Below are 15,408 nucleotides of genomic sequence, written 5' to 3'. Positions count from 1 at the left end.
CACTGGCTCCATTTTGAAGAGTCTATCTCAAGGCCCTGAAAATTATTCCTTTAAAATATCATCAGGAAGGACAGGACCTGGCCACAGCCTCGTAAGGAGGTAGAAGCCTAAATTTGATAACTGCCAGGAAGTAGACACAGAGGGCCTCATTGCATTTACATGGACCAACCTTCTTACCCACTTTGGATAATTTTTTACTTCCCTGCCTCTGCTTGAGCCCCCACTTGCCCCGTGTCCTGACTCCCTCTTTCTGCCTTTAAAATGCCAGCAACTTCTGCGCAAACCGGATTTGAAAGCTCAGCTCTTTCCTCTACTGTACTAATGATTGAATAAAGTCTGTTTTTACTGCTTTTAACTAATATCTGGCTTTGTTCATCTTGACAGGCCCCAAGCTGTCCGAGGGATCCTAGCCGTCCCAGCTGAGAATTCCAGACCCGTGAGTAAAGCTGCTTAGATCATTTCACTCCAGTAGAGCCAGCTCGGTTGAGAAGAACCACTCAAGCAGTAATAAGTACTTGAGAAATAATAAATATTTGTTGTTTGAATGCACTAAATTTTGGGTGGTCTCTAACATAAAAGAGCTAACTAATACTATTGAAAAACTATGGGGTTTTGTATGTGTGTGCAAACTCAATTTATAGAGCAAGTTAAATTCATGACTCCATCTACTTATTATCATATTTTGTGTCATGATATGAAGAATCTGTTAACTTGAAAACAAAAAGGCCTGTCAAAGTGAGAGGCAAACAAGTGTTTATTTGAGATCAGTAAGAATAGTTATTCGGAATGCACTGATTCAGGCGGACACCCAAATGGTGCTCTGAGTAGGAAACAAAGACGAGGGGTATTTTTGAGAAAAGGAAGGAGAACAATTACATCCATAGAAGGAAATCATTTCTATTGGTGCACATAACACAGTAATGTTAGTTCTAAACAATGTTTTAAAGTTTCAGTCTAGCAGTCATCATAATAACTAATTTTTTGTTATCCTGGCAAACAGTTCTTTGGGACACAATGTGTTATGTCATTTTGCCCTGTTTTGACATTCCAAGGTTTGAGACATAAGACATGCAAGGAGTTCCTCTGGCAGGACAGCTCCAGCTCCATTAAGTGACTCCATTTATATTATTTTTTACACAATCAATTAAAAGCTTGCCAACAAAATCCACTTCTGTGGTTGGATTACATAACAAAATACAAGGTGAATGGTCTCTCAAAATCACTAATTTCAACTACACTTCGTGTTAAGACAGAAAAACAAGTTCTCTGGGGGAAATAAATATCTGCCCTGTAGGGGAGATGGAATAGCAGCAGGATGAGAGTCCCGGGTGCCCAACTAGACTATTCAATTATCTCAACATTTTTTTAAGACTCTTACAGAGTAATGATATGTTGGTGTGTTGGAATCAGGTGCAGGGCATATAGTAATTAGTTACTATAAGCTTGTTCCTAGTATATGCTAATACCACCAATGGCTGACTTAAAGTTAAAGCGGTCTCCAGTTCTCCCAACAGAGTGGCTGTTCTAACTCCCTTGCATTGGGAGTGCTTTCAGGAGTGTGTGAGAAGTCTGCAGCTGCAGAGAATGCAAAGGGAATTGCATGTTGCTGCAGAGGAGCCATTTGTTTCATGCCACATAGGAAAAAAGAAAGATTAGGAACTTGGTGGGGTCTACCTGCCGTCTACCAATCAATTGACTGGCCTACCAGCTCTGAGGCGAGAAGCCTTTCCTGAGCATGTCTGTTGTTTTCTACGAGGCTGGGTACAAGCCTTATTTTTTCAAACGTCCACTTTTAGTATAGGTGGAGGACCTTCACTGTGTTGTTTTTTTAGCAGAATATACAAATGCAATAAAATTATTTTATTGTATCTTGAGTTCTATGCGGACTCTAGATACGTTTGCTCACAAAATTGATTCAGCTTAAAATACATTGTGGGACCTGAGTAGTCAGAGAGGAGAGAAGGTGATGGTGATGGGAAAAAATGACTTACCGCCTTTGAGGTGCTTCGTAGGCTTCTGTGAGGGAACATCTTTATTTATGGTCTGAAATATCAGGGCTCCGACATAATTTATGAAATTAACCAAATTTGGAAAGTGCTAGTGGCATACATAAAATGATTCAAATGATATTGAAGATAAAAGAATTCTGTGCAAAAACCAAAAATTATTTTCCACTCCAGAAAAAGATATGAACGAATATCTGGAAGGCACATTGATCTGAAATGCTGACTCTGTGGATGAGAAAACTCCCAGAAATTGGCAATTACAGGAGATTATTAATACACTTATACATTGGCATAAAATGTTTAATTTGTAAGCCACTTGCTTTCTATTTACAAATATTCTTTATACCATTGCTGGGATGCTTAGCGCCTTCAAAACTGAAAGTTATATTTGTTTAGTGTCAGTTTCTATGATTATGCTATGTTTACATATTACAAAAGCTATTAACTTAGCATACATTTATTAAGCACCTAATATTTTTCAGCTACTATGCTGGGTTAGAAAGTAATTGTTATGTAATATAAGAAAGAGAGGTGAAAATTTCTATGGGAGGAAAAAATGTTTTTGTATTCATCCTAGCTTAATTTTTCACAAACATGATCCTGTCAAGCAATTATTATTATTACATTTTATTGTTAAGGAAATTGAGGCATAAAAAAGCTGAATTAACATCATTATCATTATTCCCATTGTCACCTTTTCAATTTTTTTCAACTTTGTAATTCCTATTGAGTACTTTCTAAATGCTTATGCTTGACATTTATTTACTCGTTCACTGTTCACAGTAACTCCGAGGTTTAAAGAGATTCATTCATTCAACATTGAGTACGTATCGTTTCCTACGTGCTGGGAATGGAAGGATGAGTGGAAGGATGAATAAGACACAGTTTCACCTAATGAAGGTTGCCGCAGATATAATTTTTGCCTTCAAGCCACTTGCATAAGACACTGGAAGTAAGGGCAGAGCTTGGATTTAAATGCAGAACTCTCTGGCTCCAGTACTTGTGTTCGTCTCACTATGCCCAACACACCTTACTCAGGTGACACAGGGAGGAATTCACAGGGGGTTAAGGCAGCTGGGACTTGACCCTAGACCTCCCATACCAGGCCAACATTCTTCCTCCCACACCGCTGCAGCCCTGGTAACCCCAAGTTGCGCAAACCCCATGGGAAAGACTGATTGGGGTTGGGGAGTGTGGTCTCACCTGGTTCATAGGCGCTACCCCAAAATGGGCAATGCTTTCCAGGCCTGACTGGTGTCCCACCGCTCGCATCTCCTCCCGACCGACCGCTGGCGAAGGGCACTGACTTCATCCCTCATTCTTTGCTTCTCCTTCCTAGTCTGCCTGCATGATGGCAGGGCCTTAACGTACGCTTTCATTTCTTTTTGTCTCCTTGAAGTTTTGCTTCTCTGTTCTAGTTTCCAAAGTGCTGAATGATATATTGTCTTGTTTTTTTCTGGTCAGCTTACTGCAGAGCTACTCAGAGAATAACATATTTTAAAAAGGAATTGCTACAGATGCAGCCTGCTTTTTAAGGTTGTCCTTGTTATGCTGGTAGAGCCATTGGTCTTGACCTCTGGGATTTGTTTCACCTAATGAAGGTTGCCGCAAATATAATTTTTGTCTAGATTTTTACAGTTTTAGAAGGAAGTTTAGGATTGCTTAAAAACAGATTAAATCTATTTAGTTGAGCAAGCACTTTAAGGTCCACTGAAGTGCAGCGATCGATACTGCAGTCTCCCAGGCAGGAGGCTGAGGGGCTGGCAGGGATGAATGAGGCGGCCTCTGCCCTCTGGAAGGCTTTGATTTAATTGAAAAGGCGGGTTGTTTAGTGTAGTGCTTGAGAGGAGGGGCTGGCAAATATTTTCTGAAAAGATTCAGATATTTTAGGCTTTGTGGGCTGTAGAGTCTCTGTCATGACTCCTCAGCTCTGCCTTTGCAGCATGACGACAGCCAGAGACAGTAGTAAACAAATGGCCATGGCTATGTTCCAATAAAGCTTTATTTACAAACACAAGCAGTGGGCTAGGTACAGCCCACCAGCCATAGTTGGCTAACTCCTGGTTTCAAGCAAAGTCTCTGCTATCAGACTGTCTGTTCGAGAGCCCCCTGCCTTGAACCATGGGACTTGGGACAATCAGCTGAACCCCTCCAATTCTTAGATTTCTTATCTATGTGTCAGGTTGGGAATAAAAGTTGCCTCATGGGACTGCTCTAAGATTAAATGAGAGGGGCCTTATTTAGGGCAGTGGCTGGCTCCTGGTAAGAACTCAATAAATGTTCATTATTACCACTAAGCCAGAAGCTCAATCAGAAGCATTTCTCTGGTGAGCATACATCGCAGTGATGACAGCTATAGAAGTAGAGAAAGGCAACCCTAAACCACAATGTAGTATAGACAAACTCTTTTTGAAGTGAGAGGCTTATACAAGGCCCCCTTGGGAAAGGGAGTAAGGATCAGAGAGCCTCCTGGGGCCTTCTCTGGCCTCCCCATGCAAACTTTTTGCTCTGATCTCATGTCTTGTTTAAACCTCTGTTAGGGTGTTTGGAGGTCTCCCTGAGGAACCAATGATCAATGATTGTCCCCGCTCCATTAGGAGGCCCTCCTCCTGGGATCCCAGGGCCCTGAGCGGGCTGGGCTCATGTTAGGTGATTGGTAAGTGTTGTTTTATATATTGTTCAGTGTTTAGGATCCCATAAAAGGTAAAGAAATAGCTGTGCTGCAAGAGCCCTCAGCTCTACAAAGCCAATCCAGTTTTGAGGACATTTTGGAGAAACCCTCTAAAAATGCTGCTATCATTTGCCTCCTTTCACTCTAGTTCCTAAGCTGGATCTTCACCAGCCTCTGAACGTCTGTTTCCTTTCTTTCTAAGGGTCAAGGACTGACTAGTCCCATGTTCTTAAATGACTAGTAGCTCTCTGATAACTAAGTGAATAATCTTCTTTTACTTATATAATAGTAATGAAAAACAAGTTAAAATGCCTAAGTTGAACCACTTGAGCCTGGCGCTTCTGTGGCGGATGGAGGCCATGCCACTGTGCACAGACCCAGATAAACAAAGTGAGTGCAAGCAGCAGCCAGCTCTCCATCGCACGCTCAGCAGGCGTTCTCCAGTGCTTTCCTGGCACAGTCAGGAAGGGAAGTGCCAAATGGGGACATGGCTGACATCCACTTCAATTCTAACAGATGCAAATCAATGGACCCTGGCATCTGGTCCATCTCTTATTTGAATTGCTTTTGAAAGCCCAGGGTAGGGAAAGCCAACAAACTCTGCAACACAATGTGCTATTGGCTTTGGCCAAATGCACTTCAGCTGCATGCCTCTCCATTGTGGTGAGTCATTCTACGTAGGGGAGGGGGAAGGAGGCCTCTTTACAAAGAGTGCCCAGAAACTGGTGCCACACCCACATCCCAGTTCTTTGTGCAAACTGGGCATTGTTGCTCACTCCTGTCCAAGGCACAGAATCAGGGGTATAGCAGAAGGAAAGAATGGGGGGCTGGGACATGAACAAAACTAATATATCAGTGTGTGGGCAAGCACAGTGCGAGATGCTGAGACATGTGATCACATTAAATCCCCACAAAAAGCCTGAGAGGCCACCATGCCAGATTACCCCTTCTACCCAGAAACCTAAGTGTGAAGACAATTACCAAAGTCTTTTTTTTAGATTTTATTTATTTATTTTTAGTGAGAGGGAGAGGAGGGAGAAAGAGAGGAAGAGAAACATCGATGAGAAGGAGAAACATTGATCAGATGTCTCTTTCACGTTCCCCAACCGGAGACTGAACCTGCAACCCAGGCACATGCCCTGACAAGGAATAGAACAGGGGTCCTTTCACTTCGTGGAACACGCCCAGCCAACTGAGCCACACCGGTCAGGGCCCGAATCTTTGCATCGGTCTCCACAAACCTCCCAGAGGTTCTGACACTGCCTCATCGTGTCCCTAAGACCAGGCAGCATTTACTGTTGACTTTTCTCAAACTTGGCATTTTCTCCTTTCTTTCCTACAGTACCTTTGCACATGCTATTCCCTTTATCGGGAACTCTCTTCTTCTGACTCCTCTCCTTCCAGCCTTTTACCTAGTTAACTCAATATTTAGGTCTCAGCTCATTTCCCTTCATCAGGAAAGCCTTACCTAACGCTGCAGAGTATGTTGAGTGTCTTAACTGCAAGTTGGATTTCTTCTCTTCAAACCTCTTACCTCAGTTTGTAATTACCTGCTTATTAGTGGTTAACTTAATGTACTTATCTCTATCATTAGTACAGTTCCTGGCTCTACAGCTGAACTTTCAGAATTTAAATCCTCTTTCCAGCACCAACCAGCTGTCTGACATGGACAAATCCTACATCTCTCTAAGCCTCAGTTTCTGCATCTGTAAAATGAGGCTTCAAATGGTGTCAGTATCACAGAGGCGTTGGGACATATCCACGAGTGGATACTCTCGGAGGTGCTCATGCTGCTGCTTCTCCATGGTGTTGACACTTGTTTGGATATTTGCTTTCACAGGTGTAGCTGGGACTTCAGCTTGAACTACTCCTGACTTCTTGTTTTGACCAACTGGCTTTGCTGTCTGATTGTTTGATTTTTACCTGTTACGTTTATGATTTTTCTCTTCAATCCCTGACCCTAAAGCCAATGTGGACATTACTAACCTGGGCTCTAGTCCAGACTGTGACCACTGCTCCAGAGGAAAAGGGGAGAAAGGGGACAGTGCAGTGAAATTGGACAGGCCCAGCTCTGATCTGAAGACTTCACCACCGACAGGTGGGCCGTCAACAAGGGGCAGAGAGCTGACAGGGAGATGGATGCTGTGAGATTTTTCAAAAACCCGCCCTGGGGGCATTACATCCTGCTCCCTTTCACTCCCCTCTCTGATCTGGGCTGCATTGTGTTGGTGCTCATTGAAAACAGCGCTAAGGGGAATTATGGAGGTGGAGTGTTTTCCATTCTAATTGTTCTTCTCGTATCACATTATGATTGCATTTTACATGATTAGATTTTAACTTTATTTTAAATTATTTTTTAATTATAAAAGCAATACAAATACATGGTTTAAAAGTTCAAACTGATCAAATGCATAGAAAAGTTGTGGAAAAGTTCTCTAACTTACATATACTAGCATATCCCAGCCCCTTCTGAAGGGTGTCCATAGTATTGTGTGTCCTTCAAGGAAAGTGTTTGCCACATATGGAATGTGTATAAAAATATGTACTGTACATTCCTTTTTACACAAATGATATATTACACATATTGTTCTGCACAAAAGCACTTCTTTTAATGAAGCTGTGGCTTTATTTTTTTTAATAAAAATGAACAGTAACTGAAGGAGAAACAAAGGCATTCAAAATACCACTTGTCAACCTGTGCTGATTCTTCAAACATTCCTGATGTATGACTCATTCTTCCCAAGGTAATACAACTCTGTTCAGAAAATTCAGAAACATCATCATTTTAAAATCGAAGGAAAACTTTGTTTTAAATAGATATTTAATAGTTATTGTGCAAAGTAAGCATTTACCAAATGTTAGATATTACCGTTGACACTATTAATCATTGTTGGTGTAGAAGGGAAGTCTGCCTAAGAGGAGCTGATTACTCCTTTGTGCCACTGCTGGCCCTTGTATATATGTGGGAGCCACATTTATAGTTCTAGATTTATAATTATGTGTTCGTATGTACTTCCTTTTGAGTGTTCTCTTTCAAGCCCCATGGACTCAATAGTACCTGCGATAGAATATGTGATCAGTCTTTTTATTGCCAATGTTTTTTAAAACCTAACAACTTCCACACTTAAATATAAACAGGCAGCCAAGACTCACCAGGCTTGCAAAAAGCCAAGTAATAAATCCAAGAAATAGGAACCGCCCCCCCGCCCCCACCAAAATGAAGAGAATAACAAGGATGATGGTATAAATAAGTTCCAAGACTTTGCCACAGGCCTAGAAAGAAACCAGAGGAGATGGAGCAAAAGAACAGAGGATGTCTCCAAGGAAAAAGTGTAATTAATAGGTTTCCTGATGTGTTTGACCATGTGGAGGGAACTTTACAGTATTGTATGTGAATCTGGATATAAATTAATGATAAGTACATAAAAAATAAGGGAATAAAAAAATAGCACAATCCTTAAACCCAGGAAAAACAAGAAGTTCTACAGGAAAGCAAATTAAACAAACAATGCCTGTATAGTCATGAAATATAAACATCAATAGTAATTTAAGCAAAACTTGGGATATTAATATACTTGTAATAGGGGAAAATTAAGATGGCATAGAAGTATAGTAAAGTTTATTTTCCAGAGCATAAAACCAATAGATCATATCTATAAAATTGAAAGAAAATAAAAACAAGAATCTATAAAAGCATATTACTTAGGCAGTAAGGAAAAAATTAAATATAAAATTACCATATGATCCAGTTACTTACTTCTGGGCACAAATGCAAAGAATTGAAGGCAGGATCTCTAAGAGATATTTGCACATGCATGTTTATTGCAACATTATTCACAATAACCAAGAGGTGGAAGCAACCCACATGTTCATCAACAAATGGATGGATAAAGAAAATGTGACATATACATACAATGGAATATTACGTAGCCTTTATAAAGGAAATTCTGCCATTTACATTAACGTAGGCGGACAAGAAATGTATGATTCCGCATATATGAAATATCAAGTCAAACTCATAGAAACAGATAGTAGGGGTGTGTCGAAGATGATGATGGTGTAGGAGAATGCTGAACTTGGCCTCTCCCATGAACACAGTGAAATATACACCTGTATATAAAGCAATTACTCCTAGAGACAACTGAGGGCTGAACTACTTCTGAAAAACAAATGATAGAGACTGAATAGAAATGGCTGAGAAATGGCAGAAGTTTTTCATGATCTGGGGGAACTATCCAGGATTGTAGGTGCCAGTGAGTGCCATTGTTTATGTCCTCCTCCACTTCAGCTGAGTCAGCAGGAGCTCTATTCAGATTCTCTGGCCTACCTGTAAGATTGCCATAGCACAACCCTAGCCTCAGTGCCCGGAGTCCATTTTGGCTTCAAACAAAGAGAGCAAACAGGATCAACAAGGCGTCACCACATGCACGTGGCCTCCCTGCACAGAGCTGCTCCAGCCTGGCAAGCCAGGGCCCCAGGTGCTGTAAACCCTGCCTGGCTCCAACCAGGCTAACCAAGCTACTTAGCACACAGAGCCTACACACAGGTGGCCTCTACACAAGACCACTTAATGTACAACAAACGAGAGAAAAACCATATAAAGAAGGCTGAGAGCCCTGGTATGGCTTGGTTGTTTGGAGCATCATTCTGTAACTGAAAGGTCGTGGGTTTGATTTCCGATCAGGGCATATACTAGGTTGCAGGTTTGATCCTTGGTCTGGGCACATACAGGAAGAAAACCAATCAATGCTTCTCTCTCGTATAGATGTTTCTCTCTCTCCCTTTCTCTCTCTCTTTCTCTCTTCCTCTAAAAGCAATGAAAAAAATGTCCTCAAGTGAGGATTTAAAAAAGAAGGAGGAGGAGGAGGAGGAGGAGGAGGAGGAGAAGGAGAAGAAGAATGTTGAAGCTTTCCCAGATCTGTGAAAATTTTCTGTGGACAGAGGGGCCAGTGAGTATATGTCCCCCTCCACTTTGATAGAATTGGAGGGAGCTTTATCTAGGTGCTTTTGGCCTACCTGCAAGGTAGTCACAGCGTGTTCCTGAAAACACCACTGGGCCCATTTTGGCTCTGACAAAGGGAGCAGGGAGGATCAACAGGGCACTGCTAGATTCATCTGGCCTTCCAACCTGGAGTCTCTACAGCTCGGTAGGCCAATACCCTGGACACTGAAAGCACCTGTTCAGTTCCAGCTGGCTTGCCAAAACCACCTGGCACACTTGGTCTACACAGAAATTGCTTCTACACAAAGACACTTTTTCAAGACTGGGAGAGAGAGCTATTTTTTAAAAGATTTCATTTCTTTATATTTAAAGAGAGGGGAAGAGAGGGAGAAAGAGAGGGAGAGAAACACAAGTTGGTTGCCTCCCACACATTTTCCCAGTTGGGGACCAAACCCACAACCCAGGCATGTGCCCTGATGGGGAGTCGAACTGGCTACCTTTCATTTTACAGGATGACACCCAACCCACTGAGCCATACCAGTCAAAGCAAGATGACTATATTACCTAGATCTTAGATACAAATATAGAAAGTCAAACAAAATGAAAAGAGAAGCATGTCTCTCAAAGGAAGGAACAAGAAAAATTCCCAGGGGGAAAAAAGATAATAAAATGGAGATAAGTAATTTTCCTGATAAAGAATGTAAAGAAATGGTCATAAGGATGCTCACCAAACTTGAGAATGGAATAGAGGAACTTATGGAGAACTTCAAAAGAGAGAAAGTATAATAAAGAACCAGGTGGAGCTGAAGAATGCAATAACAGAAATGTCTGGGTCTAAGACCTAAGAAGCATCATAAAAAGGAAGTAAATTTAAATACAAACCCTGTTAATGTCTTCTTCCATTCAGTAGGTTGTCTTTTCATTGTGTTGATGGTTTCCTTTCCTGAGCAAAACTTTATAGTTTAATATAGTTCCGTTTGTTTGTTGTTGTTGTTGTTGTTGTTGTTACTGTTTCCCTTGCCTGAGGAGATATATCAGAAGAAATATTGCTAACAGAAATGTCTGAGATTTTATACCTATTTTTTCTTTTTGGAGTTTTATGGTTTTGAGTTTTACATTTAAGTCTTTCATCCATTTGGATTTTATTCTTATATATGATAGGCTAGTTTCATTTTTTTGCATGTATTTGTCCTATTATCCCCACACCTGTTATTGAATAGATTGTCATTACTCCATTGTATGCTCTTGCCTCCTTTGTCATATATTAATTGGCCATATTTATTTCTGTGTTCTCTATTCTGTTCCATTGATCAATGTGTCTGTTTTTGTGCCAGAACCATTCTGTTTAGGTTACTATAGCCGCATTGCATATTTTGATATCAGGTAGAGTGATACCTCCAAATCTGTCTCATGGTTCCACATAAATTTTAGGATTATTTATTCTAGTTCTGTGAAAAGTGCCACTGGTATGTTGATAGGAATTGCATTGAACCAAGGAATTATTTTTCTATGTAAGGCTTTTGGGATCTAATATTGCAGCTGGGAAAATGAATGTAATAGCACTTACTGTGTTTTGTTTTCTTTACTCAGATACTTTTTAAAAAATTTTTGGGAAAAAAATCCTGGATCCTCTAGTGGCATATCGCTATATTCTGTTCCCATAAGCAAGATATTTGTTGAGTGATCATAGAATCACACAAGGAAAGCACATTAAAGCACTTTTTAGCTGAGACAGGCTGAAATATTGTATTCTTACTCGCTACAGGAATGACATGGACAAGGAAACCCTAATGCTCCAGTCAGTTTGACTGAGACAGGGCTTGGAGGCGCAATGCTGGTCTTGCCTCTGTGACTGCCTTGTTTAAGGCTATCATGGTTAATTAAGCCCTTAAGATGACAGGATCCCTCTCCAAACTGGATACAGAATGATGGGTTGACAAGACCAATTAATCTTCCCTCTAATAAATTACAATGACATATGTGTTCTTGAGATTCTTCCCATATGACCTGGATCAGAGTTTGGTTTGTTTTGTCATCATATTTATAGACAAACTCTTGGCTTACCCCCACAAGTAGCTAAGACAAGGGCTGTATTAGTGAGTTTAAGCAAGCCAGGTTATACTGCAGTCACAAACAACTAAAACCATATCAGCGGCTAACAATGACAAAGGTGTATGTTTTAAAAAAGAGAAAGAAACAGAAAGTAGAATTGTGGTTTCCAGGAGCAGTGAGGTAGGGGGGAAATGGAGAGTTGTTCAATGGGTATACAGTTTGTTTTGCAAAATGAGAAAGTTCTAGAGATCTGTTGCACGAGAATGAAATGCAGTTAACACCACCAAAATGAACATTTAAAAATGCTTAAGAGGGTGAATCTTATGTTATTTTTTTAACCAAATTTTTAAAAACTCTTGAACTGTACAGGTAGAACACGTGCATTTTATTATATGTAAATTATACACAATCAATTAGAAAGGGTAAAAAAACATACTACTTTGAGAAAATACTAGAAGAAACAGCTCTTTAAAGAAACCTTTTAAAGGACCAGTCAAAAATGAAGAATACATAACTGAAATGAAGAGTACATTACAGGGAATCAACAGTAGGGTTAGATGAAGCAGAGGATCAAGTCAACAATTTGGCAGATAAGGAAGCAGAAAACACCCATCAGAACAGCAAAAAGAGAAAAGAATCCAAAAATGAAGATAGTATAAGGAGCCTCTGGGACAGTTTCGAGTGTACCAATGTTTGCATCAGGGGGGTGCCAGAAGGAGAAGAGAGAGGGCAAGAAATTGAAAACCTATTTGAAAAAAATAATAACAGAAAACTTCCCTAACCAGGTGAAGAAAATAGACATAAAAATTCAGGAAGCACAGAGAATCTCAAACAAAATGAACCTGAAGAGGCCCATACCAAAACAGTCATAATTAAAATGCCAAAGGTTAAAGACAAAGAGAGACTCTTAAAAGTAGCAAGAGAAAGGCAGTTAGCTGTCTGCAAGGGAGCTCCTATAAAACTGTCAGCTGATTTCTCAACAGAAACTTAGAAGGCCAGAGGGATAGGCATGAAATATTCCAATTGATGAAGAACATGAACCTACAACTAAGATTATTCTATCCAGCAGAGCTATCATTTAGGATAGAATAGATAAAGAGCTTCCCAGACAAGAAAAAGTAAAAGAAGTTCATCCCCACCAAATCAGTATTACAAGAAATATTAAAGGGTCTTTTTTAGGAAGAAAAAGAAAAAAATGATTAAAAGTGTGAATAATAAAGTGGCAATAAATACATTTATCAACAATTACTTTAAATGCAAATGGATTAAAGGCTCCAATCAAAAGGCAAATAGTGATTGAATGGATAACAAAACAAGACTCTTACATATGCTGTCTATAAGAAATTCACTTCAAATTTAAAGACACACATGGACTGAAAATAAAGGGATGGAAAAATACATTTCATGAAAATGGAAATTAAAACAAGCTAGGGTAGCAATATTTATACCAGACAAAAAGTACTTTATTTATTTTATTTTATTTTTTTCCCATGAAGAGGTTTCTTTCTTTTTAATTGTTTGTCATGAGAAGTAATAACCTCAGCGTACCACTTTTTTTGTCCTTCTCCACCTAACCCCACCTCCCTTCACATGAATATAGCACAAGAACCCAAAGCTCTTTCTCCTCGTGGCTCTCCCCATTCCCATTATCAGAAGAAATGTCAATAAACTGACTCAGCCTTCTCCATACAGCATGAAACAGGATGAATAAAAATATTTTTATAAAGAGTTGTGCTATCATCTCAGGGTTCAGGGAATCAGGGGCACAGGTTCCTTGGTTCACAGGGCAAAGGCCCAGTGAACTTTTGGATTTCTTAGTGTTCAGAATTTGCCCAAGGGGTACAGAGTCCATAGTTCACCCAGAATGAGGGTATGTCTAAAAAGACAGGGGCTAGGATGGGCTAGACTGAAACTTTCCTCAAGTGTATGTGTGAGAATAGGACAACTAAAAATCCATTCTCCTTCCTTCCTTCCCCCACACCTCCCCCAGCTTCCAGATAGCAGGGGAGGGGTCTCTTGGGGAGGGAACAGAGCCACAGTTCTCTCCAGTTATCATCTGTGATTCCCAGAGTTTTGTGCAGGCAGTGAGTGGGCGGACCCCCTGGTGCTGCCTGACCCCTTCCCCTTGCTCAGGGCTTTTCTCTGCCTCAGAGCACCAGGGCCTGCAGGATGTCTGACAGTGACACATTTCCTTTGCCCGAATCATTCTCAGCCACCTCTCCAAGTCAGTGAACCTCTGCTTCCACCAGCCTGATGAATGTGTTTTCCAGAGTTTCATGTGTGTAGCACTTGAGAACACCCTCAAGGTGATGTGATCAACATTACAGAGCTTTGGACGCAGACACATCTAGGTTGTTGCAGGTCTTCTGCCAGATCGAAACATCAACCTTGGAGTAGATGTCCACCACGCTCCATTTTTCAATGTCCACCACGTCATCACAGGCACAGTCAAGACTTGGTACTGAACAAAGATGGTCAGAGCCACATAAACGGGGTAGTAGTGCAGACCGCAGCAATATTGGCATAGGTGTCAATCTGTAGCTCTTCCAGAGATTTAGACATGAACTCTGGCTTGGGGAACTCAGTGATCAACAATTTGAGGAACTTGAGGATGCACTTCTTGGTGAGGATGCACAAGGTGTTGTGCAATTCTGAGTTAATAACTGGCAGCCTGCGAATCTTGTTTCGAATGAATGAAGAGACAGCATCAAACAAACTGACATTAGGAGAAAGGCAGACAAGTGATTTAAGGAGTCCTGTAGGACACCTAGTTCCAACATTCTGTCTTGTGTTCTTCTAGCTCAGAGATCTGTGCCAAGCCTAATTTATAATAGTGGTGCAGGACATTGATGAAATTGTTGATGATAGGCATGTCCACAAAACTTTGCTTCTCACTATCCTACACAGGGGCAGTTCATACACGATTAGTCACCAAAGCAAAGAAAGCTTTTTCACCTGCAGGGAAGTGTGAAATACAGCCAATTTAGAGCTTGTGGGAAGGAGGTCATAGTGGCGATGGGGCTTCATGAGAGAAGTCTACACATTCTCTCCCCATATAGAATCTTGTTGGTCTGAATCTGATATGGTCCCCATATAGAATCTGGGGTCTCTTGAGGATGCTCATTTTCCAGAGCTGGGGACCTATCTGAAGAAGTGATATCTCCATTACAGGAGGTGTCTGTTGGCTGCCCCAGGCAAAAAGTGCTTTAAAACAAAGACTATAACAAGAGACAAGGAAGGACCCAGCAATTCTACTTCTGGGTATTTATCTGAAGAAACCCAAAACACTAAACTGAAAAGACATATACAACCATATGTTTATTGCAGCATTATTTACAATAGCCAAGATATGGGAGCAATGCAGGTGTTCATCAACAAATGAATAGATAAAGAAGTAGTACATATATACAATGGAATATGACTCAGTCATAAAAAAGAATGAAATCTTGCCATCTACAACAACCTCAATGGACCTAAAGGGTACTGTGTTGAATGAAATAAATCAGACAGAGAAAGACAAATGACAGATGACTTCACTTATATGGGGAGTCTAAAAACCAAAATAAATCAACAAGCAGAATAGAAACAAACTCATAGATACAAAGAACATTTGACAGTGCCAGATGGTGGAGGGGGAGGGGTTGGACGGCTGGGTGAAAAAGGTGAAGGGATTAAGAAGTACAGATGGGGAGTTACAGAATAGCCATGGGGATGTGAAGTACAGCAGAGGGAATGTA

General features: G+C 40.7%; 1 pseudogene; it reads right to left on the bottom strand.

Annotated features, from left to right (window-relative positions):
- Positions 1-13,800: 13,800 nt before the first annotated feature.
- LOC129084030 (5'-AMP-activated protein kinase subunit gamma-1-like) lies at positions 13,801-14,823 on the bottom strand (annotated as a pseudogene).
- Positions 14,824-15,408: the final 585 nt, after the last annotated feature.

Source organism: Pteronotus mesoamericanus, unplaced genomic scaffold, assembly GCF_021234165.1.
Source record: "Pteronotus mesoamericanus isolate MK-2021 breed Mesoamerican mustached bat unplaced genomic scaffold, CSHL_Meso_final scaffold_174, whole genome shotgun sequence".
NCBI lineage: Eukaryota > Metazoa > Chordata > Mammalia > Chiroptera > Mormoopidae > Pteronotus > Pteronotus mesoamericanus.
The sequence above is the reverse complement of the archived record's forward strand: the minus strand, read 5'-3'. Positions and strand labels throughout refer to the sequence as shown.